Source organism: Elgaria multicarinata, chromosome 10 (genome assembly GCF_023053635.1).
Source record: "Elgaria multicarinata webbii isolate HBS135686 ecotype San Diego chromosome 10, rElgMul1.1.pri, whole genome shotgun sequence".
Classification (NCBI taxonomy): Eukaryota; Metazoa; Chordata; class Lepidosauria; order Squamata; family Anguidae; genus Elgaria; species Elgaria multicarinata.
In genome coordinates, this window is record NC_086180.1 from 65,123,777 (window position 1) to 65,132,027 (window position 8,251).

General features: G+C 37.8%; 1 long non-coding RNA gene across 1 annotated transcript; it reads left to right on the forward strand.

Moving 5' to 3' along the window:
- The first annotated feature begins 921 nt into the window (after positions 1-921).
- LOC134404937 (uncharacterized) lies at positions 922-3,843 on the forward strand. Its single transcript, XR_010025913.1, has 3 exons — positions 922-1,066; positions 1,928-1,990; positions 3,766-3,843. It is a non-coding gene; the product is annotated as an uncharacterized LOC134404937 (long non-coding RNA).
- Positions 3,844-8,251: the final 4,408 nt, after the last annotated feature.

Here is an 8,251-nt window from a genome sequence, read left to right on the forward strand (position 1 = left end):
ACAAAATCAGAATAAAAGCTAATAATGACAAGCAATTAAAAGCAGCAGATTGAAAAGGTTAAAGCTTAAATGTGAACTTTATTCTCATTTGGCAGCCATTTTGACTTTGTGTTTTTTCAACAGAAAAAGATAGTTGCTGCTCAATTCAGCATGGTTACATTTTATAATTTATCTCTGGGATCTCCAATGTGATGTCCATGGGCTTCAATGCGCTCAAGGGCACCTTTCTTGCTACCCGCCCTGTCTTGTACTTAGATTCTTGGGCAAGTTACTTTCATGTAGTTTCAGTAGTTTGGCTTCTGGGAAATGAGTATTCTGTTACTGGCCACGCACACCATGGCAGTAATTTATGAATGAGCAAAGCATCCCATGGTAGCCATTTTATGAAAGTATCCACAGCATTCTCTTAGAATGCCAGTTGTGCCCACCAACCCAGAAAGACTGGGGACTCCTACACAACTCTAAACTGCTGGCAAAAAAAGCCACCTGACAAGTTCCAGACAGCATCGCTCCTCACACACATAAACACAATGATTTGTAGAGGAATGTTTTAAGCTGAAAACTTTGTTTTTATAAGTTGAAGTTAGATTTCTCTCAATTATAAAGTGAGGCAGATGACATAAATGACCCTCTAACTAACAAGGTAGGAGATTATGAATTTCTAACCCCATTATTATTATCACTCCATAAATAATGTTCAGAGATTATATTTGGCTCATTCTCTTTTCAGTTGTTTCTTAGTATTGGAGCTGGGGCTTTAGTCAACAACTCTTCAAAGGAGGCTGGAACTTGTGTGGCAACTCAAACAGGTTTTGCCGCTGGACGTTGCCATGGGTTAGCACTGCCTGGGAATCAGTAAACTCATCCACTTCCATAAGGCAAGAGGAGAAGAAGGAAAATAGAGGGGAAGAGATTTTTGTTTGTTTGCTCTTTGGAAGCATCCACGAGACTGAACACCCCTGTTACTTCATGGGTAAAGCTTGTACTTCTCAAATACAAACTCCTGTTACTTCATCTCAAAGTTTGCACTTCTCAAATACAAACTCGGAAAAGAAGAATGATTGAGGTTTGTGATCTGTTGATAATATATATGTTACACAAAAGTACCTGAGATTTGTGAGCTGCCTTTTACTGTTACCTTCTTAATAAAAATTATATCTCTGGAAGAAGGCATAAGAAGATTCAGAGATATGTTTGGATTACGATTAACTGATTCCTAGTGGAGGAGAAAGCTAAAACAATCTGGCAATGCCAAAGACACGATAAAATAAAACCTTTTTCCAAACTGGCTTTCTGTATTTGCATGTTAAACATCTGTGGAAAAACCATGGAGACAGCTTATACTAGAGAAAAATTGCCTCAAACGCCTTTACATTCAGCAAGTACATTTTGAAGACATCAAAGTGAAATGTTAGAACCAAAATGTAATTTTAAACTATTTTTGTTTATATTAGTTTCTGTTCAAATATATATTTATTTTGGCCTGATGTTTGAAGGGTGGGGGAAGATACATTATGAATCTGGTATTAGAACCAGATTGCTAACAAAGGAAGGGGAAGGGAACATATGTGATTATTCCAGGTACATGTACTTTACCTTAATTACAGTAGAAGATTGGCACTACGGGATTGTTCCCAAGGTTTCATAGAAAATTATAGTTATTTTGCTGCATACTTTGTAAATAAATATTAAACTATATTTTAAAAAGCAGAGTCAGTGAGACCATAAAGATAATCAAGAGGATTTTTTTTTATCACTAGGCATAGATTAGTTTTTATAAAATTGTTTAAAAAATAATTTTCAGATGCTACATATTCTTGACTAGACTTACAACAGTGAAGAAAATTGTTTCTACTGGCCTCAGTTGAATACATTCTTGCAAAACTGGAGCATAGCCAAGACTTTATGTTGTATTGTTTTTCTACAGGATGATAAAGAAACAATAGATCTACCTTCAATTCACAAGAGATCAATGGAGAATATGATGACTGTATGTATATTTGAAAAATAATAATGTACTTTGAAATAATGTGTAGTGGAACCCTATGCATATTTACTTGAAAGTGAGGCACACTATATTCAATGAGACTTACTCCCTAGTAAGTGTGTCTAGGGATTGTAGCCTAAGAATACTACCCAGTGAGTCAAACTAAACTGAACCAAAAACGGGAATGAACATTTTTCCCCTCTGAAAGTCTTTGTTGAACTTGAACCAGAACAAAATTGGGGGGAAGTGCAGATTACCAGTTCAATCAATCAACAAAACATCTAATGTGGTCTACTTACTGGCTCCACAAGACCCAGAATCAAAATAAACATACAAAACAAAGCCAATATTGGGGAGGACTTAAATATTTGTGTATATATTTTGGTTAGGGATGGATAAATCTGTTAATTTTGATTTCTCTCAATTTCTCATTTTTCCAATTTTAAATGTTCTGTCCCATTCCACATCAGTTTGCATTTTAAAAAAAGTACATAAAATTAGTATTCATTTTCTTGTGCATTCCTCCAAATTTATACATATTTCTATACAGTTTTGACCTAATATGCAAATTTTTGCAAGCAATTTCCTTAATGTAATACAACGTATACATTATTTTCTCTAATATACTCATTTTTGTGTGCACTTTTCCTTAATACACTCAGTTTGGGATTGGAAAACTGCATTGCAAAAATTTGAGAAGTGCAAATACAACAGCATAACAGCTTAATTTCATGTATTAGTTTGGGAAGTGCGACTTCCCCTTTGTGCTGGAGGTTTGGTCAATGTACAAGTTACAACTTGCAAGGGATAAATATAAGACACATATGTGACATGATACAACAACACAAGACGGGTGACAGAGAACCTATTTGGTGTCTGTCAAATGGTCTTCACGTTTGCAGTGCAATGAAAACTTGTGCATAAATGTAAAATGAAGTAAAAGTAGAAGAATAAATAAGAATGTCAGGCAGCATGGGCACAGGTGGTATGTGAATGTGACTGAGTAAGAGATTGGTGGTTGGATCATGGTCCAGTGAAGTGACTCGTTATATTTAAAGGTTTTCATGTGTGCCAAACCAGTTACTGAGCCTTCATTGGCCTGAACCAAACTGGAACAAATTCTGTGGCAACCTGAACTGAACCAAAACCATTAATGATTTGACTCTAATGGTGTTCCCAGTCACAATTGGCTGTTGCATGGCATCATTACTATAAGAAATTCCCTTTTATAGTAAAGGAGACATCATCATGTAGCCAATCATATTTGGTAATGTGATAACATAACTGGGGGCAAACAAAAATAATTCAGAGTGAGGGCAATCTCTATTCAGGAAGTATTGCTTCACTCTGAATTAGCTTTGTTTCCTGTGAATGATGTCACTTAGCCAAATCTGGTTGGTTATTTGAGGACTTCACTGTTACTAGGAAGAAGGGCAATTTGAAGGGGAAGTTTTTGCCAAAGGTGCAGCTGAGGGGTTTGAAATCCTGACCCGTTTGAATGCCAGTTACAGAGGGAGGCATTGGCCACAACACCTTTTTGTAATGCCTCCTTTAAAAACAATTCATAACCAAATCCTCTTTAAAACAATCACAGAAAACAAAGCTGCATTTCATATGGGTTGAAAAAACTTGTTTCAGTTGAAGCACAGTGCTGAAGGAGACATTAGTATCTCCTCGCTTGTGTGTTGTGAACAGAGCCAGTTAAAAGGCTGAAATTGTTAATTAGGGAGCTTACTGGTGAGGCATTGCTTTTAATTTAAATATTAAATTACTTCTAGAAACAAAAATGTCATTGGCATGTACCCTATATGAAAATAACAGAGGAAACAGAGATGCAAGTGCAAACACACTTAAAGGTAGGTGATTAATTCTTGCTTTTAACAGTTTTGGAAGGGCTGGAATGCAACATTTCTCTAACATCTGGTCTCTTTGCCTTTAGCACCACCTGCATTTCCGTTTTGCTAAAAGGCTGAATCACACTTCAAATAAAAATCAACCATACTTGAGAAACCCAAGGGTAAGACACATCACCTGATAAACAACATTGCTAGTTCAGCTACAGATTTAGCCCTACCTCCATTGTTCCCATGCCACCAAACAGTAGATGACATGGTAAACTTGTGTCTCAGGTGTATATCAGATGACAGGTGAAAGCTGACCTGAAACAAAGCCTCCCACTGAAAAGCATTTCCCATATGTAAAATCCTAATGTGCAAACTCCCTTTGGCTACCCATTCCTTCACCCCCATTTTAAAAAAGTATTCTCAGTATCTGCGCAGCTTCGCAGATACAGATAAAAAATGGAGGAAGGAATGGGCAGCCAGAGGGAGGAGAGGTGGTTCAGGTGCCCTGCGTCCCTCTCCTCATCCTCCTCTGGCTGCCTCATTCCTTCCCCATCCCTCCTGGTGCTCCCTCCATTGTTGTTTTATTATTATCTGTATCTGCGCAGCTTCACAGATACAGATAAGAAAAAAATTGAAAATCAGGGGGGAGGAACAGGCCCCATTCCTCTCCTCTCCCCCCCCCCCCGGTTTTTTTATTTACCGCTGGGATCTCCTGAGATCCTGGAGGTCTGCCTCCTTCCCTGTCCAGCTGATGGCAACCAGTCAGGGGGAGCCATCAGCTGTGACACGCCTCAACAGACAAAAAAGTCAGGGTAAGTGCCCGACTTTTTTTCAGCGGAGTTTCTGGGGTTTGCCTCCGGTTGGCTATGCAATGGTGGCTGCGTCATGTAGATGACCTGCCACTAATGCGAATCCACCCCGGGGTAAACCCATCATCTAGACAAGTCCCCCGTCTCTTAAATTGCCTCTGCGTTGCTACCCATTCCAGATCAAGACCCTTGCAGATAACATTGGTGCAGCATAAAGTAGTTCAAATTTTAGAAAGTTTCAAAATTACCGAAGCATAATTTAAGCTTCCTATTCCACTCAGATTTTGCAGCTCTTTTATGTTCTACTTCCACAGAAGCCAATACAGTCTGAATTATAGAAACGCATGCTCATCAGTATAAATGTTATTTAAATAGTAATTAAGAAAAGCTGTTTAACTAATTGTGGGTCTCTTATTCCCCCCCCTCTTTAGTTTGAAGCAAACACTATAAATCAGGTCCAATGCAACCATGGATCTTTCTGTGCCTGCTCAGATGAATCTCTGGATAGGGATGAAACCCATGAACGGACTAAAAAGGAATTAATTTCCAGACACAAGGAAGCAGAAGCAGAGAGATCAATGCTTACAAACAGATGGCTTCTCCAAACACAAGCAATTGCTGAGACAACTGATGAAAAGAAAATCGACAGAAGGACAACAGATTTATTGAGAAGCACGTTATCAGATTCTCTGTGGTTATCTGATGTAAATGGCTCAAAAGATAAAGAAGCAGATAGAGCTGTTCACAATGAATTATCATGTTTAACTGCACCCCATCAGAGGACCCAGACTAAAAAAATAAAATCCTTTAGTACTGTCTTGCTGAAAAACCAGGGAACTACTAATGATACAAGACATTATCAGTGCAGTCCTACAGAGGGTGACATAAACAAGGCTGCAATTAGCGGACAAATCAATTTTCCGTGTTCTTCCAGAAGGAAAATCTTCATGATCTACATTTGTGGAAGCTATCAAGGTACAACCAGGAGGACTGGAAGTGTGTGTTTAAAAAAAAGATCTTAAATCTAATCTAAAAGCAGAAAAATCCAGATATTGGGGCTAGAATAGATTTCCACATGGAATAAGTTTTATGGACTATAATATTCACACGAGGCTGAATTTTGAGTCCAATTCTATGCCTTGAATATAAGCATATATAGTTTTTACACAGGTCTGTACTATTTTTGTAGCTATAGGAATGTTTAACATGAGTTAAGGTATGAGTAGAATACAGGCAATTAAATAAATTGTTAGTAACTAAGTTCTTTGGGTTGTGTAATCACCATTTCTATTTCTTCATCACGTTTGGTATTAGAAATGCTGCCCCATGTGTTTCCACTACCGTTTCCCATACTGCAAATTTGGGGACATATACACATTCTCATTGAACTAAAGAGATGACGCCTTTCTGGTGCATTTCTTCGTATTCTGAACAATCAAACATGGCCCCACAGTATGGTCTAAAGGTACAAGATGCAACAACCATCTTGAAGCCAAACAGGCTTAGGTCTAGTCAATATTCAGATAGGACAGTGCCTAGGAACTCTACATATACCATCTTGAGTTCCATAGAAGCATTGTGGGATAAAACCACAAATAAATGATGTTCCTAAAAATCATGGCAACAGTAGTGTTCAGGTTATGAATCTGGTTCTCTTTCCATCCAGGTGGGCATCCTTTTTCACATTGCAGCTAGATTGGCAGTTTATAAAACACTGAAAGACTAATAATTGTTTCTTTATCTCTAGATGCTGTAAAGGGTTGCTTTTTATCAGCATAAAGTGTTTTAGGCAATATCTTTCATTATTTTAATCAGATTCAGAAGTAGAACGAAATGCATTAATGGAGAAGTCCTTTCCTTGGCTGTACAGCTATTGTAAAGAGAGAGGTTACGATTTCCGGATGGTGGACCTGAGGTGGGGAATAAAAGATGGTATCACCAATGGTCATCATATGGCTTCCCTACATATAAAGACATTAAGGAAATGCCAGCAATTCGGATTCCAAACCTTTGTTGTAAGTTTGGGTACAATTTACAATGTGTTAAGCATTTTGTTTTTTAAAGTGCAATCTTGTACATGCCTATTCATAAGTCCTGTTGTTTTCAATGGAGCTTACTCCCAGGTAAGTGTAAATAGGATTGTAACCTCAATGTCATTTCAGTGCCTGGCATTTTCTGTTTTATGAACCCATTCACGTTACAAGTATATTAAATGGAAGAAAAAGTAGAGTCACACATCAAAACAAAATTTGTTGCATCTGGATCATCCTTAGTAGCATTTTCTTGATCAGGTCCTCTGCTTATCGGGACAGTATAGAACACCACTGGCTTCACAGAAGAATAAGTGCATCAGGGCTGTATTTGTTCTCGGAAAATCTATTTTCTCTACTTTTCCTGTTTCAGGTTTTCATTGGACAAAAGCATGATGATCCCTCTCTCCCAGAAATAGTTAGCAAGGAGAATTTTGAGGTAATTACAGCTACAATTGAACACATGAAGCTGAGTACCAAAACATCAAAGCATATCTTGTCTGGTGGTTTGAAGGAAGAAACTCTTGTAGACAAAAAAGATGACCTTCAAGGTGATGTTAGTCAAGATGACCTGCGCCCTGATGTGCCAACAGAAGAACTTGAAGCTGAGACAAATAGCAAGAAGGAATATGAATTTATTAATTCAAATGGGCAAGACTCACCTTCTCTACTCCCCCAAAAGACTGTAGCTGAATATGAGAGAGAACTTCAGCTTCTTAGTCAATGGTACAGAATGGATGAAAATTGCATCCCTGCAGTTTACAGACTTCAGCCTATTTGGTTAGTTTGGATTTTCCCATTCTTTCATGATGATGATGATGATATTTATATACTGTCTTTCTTGAAGCAAGCCTTAACCCAAGGTGGTTTGCACAAAGATAAAAATAATCATGCAATATTAAAAATGAATAATAAAAACAGTGTATACAACCTCTCAGATGAAGTATCATATAAGCTAGTTACAAGTTTAAAAGGTAGTTTAAAAGGCTTTTCTAAAAAGGAAGAGTTCTTTTTTTTTAACCTGCCTGCTTTAAGTAAAACTACAAATCATTCCAAGAAACTCTTGATCTCTAACTTTATTATCCTTCTGCTGGCAAGCAAAGACATTTTTATTTGGGCAGACTTTTGCTTGTTCACTGAACTGGTGTGTGTGTGTGTTGTTTGGTTCTTAGTTCTTCATAACTGATATGTTTTTAACTGATGTGTTTTAATTGATGTTACATAATTGAAACATATCCACATTTTTCTGCATTTTATTATTATTGTTACCTGCCCTGAGCAATATTTTTAGTGGAAAGTCTGGATATGAATGAATGAATGAAATAAAGCACTTCCACTGTCTCACCTGGGTCCAATGAAAAAGAGAGATAGATGCACATATCATCTCTGGATGACCTCAGTGGTTTTCAAGTGTGCCTCTGATAGTGGTGGGATCAAGAGATGGTCCCCCCTGATGATCTTAAACGCCATGCATGCTTATAAGGAAGAATATGTTCTTCTGAATAGCCTGGTCCCAAGCCTTATTGAAAGCCACTGAGAGAACCAAGAGAGCCAACAGGGTCACACACTTCCTGTGTTTCT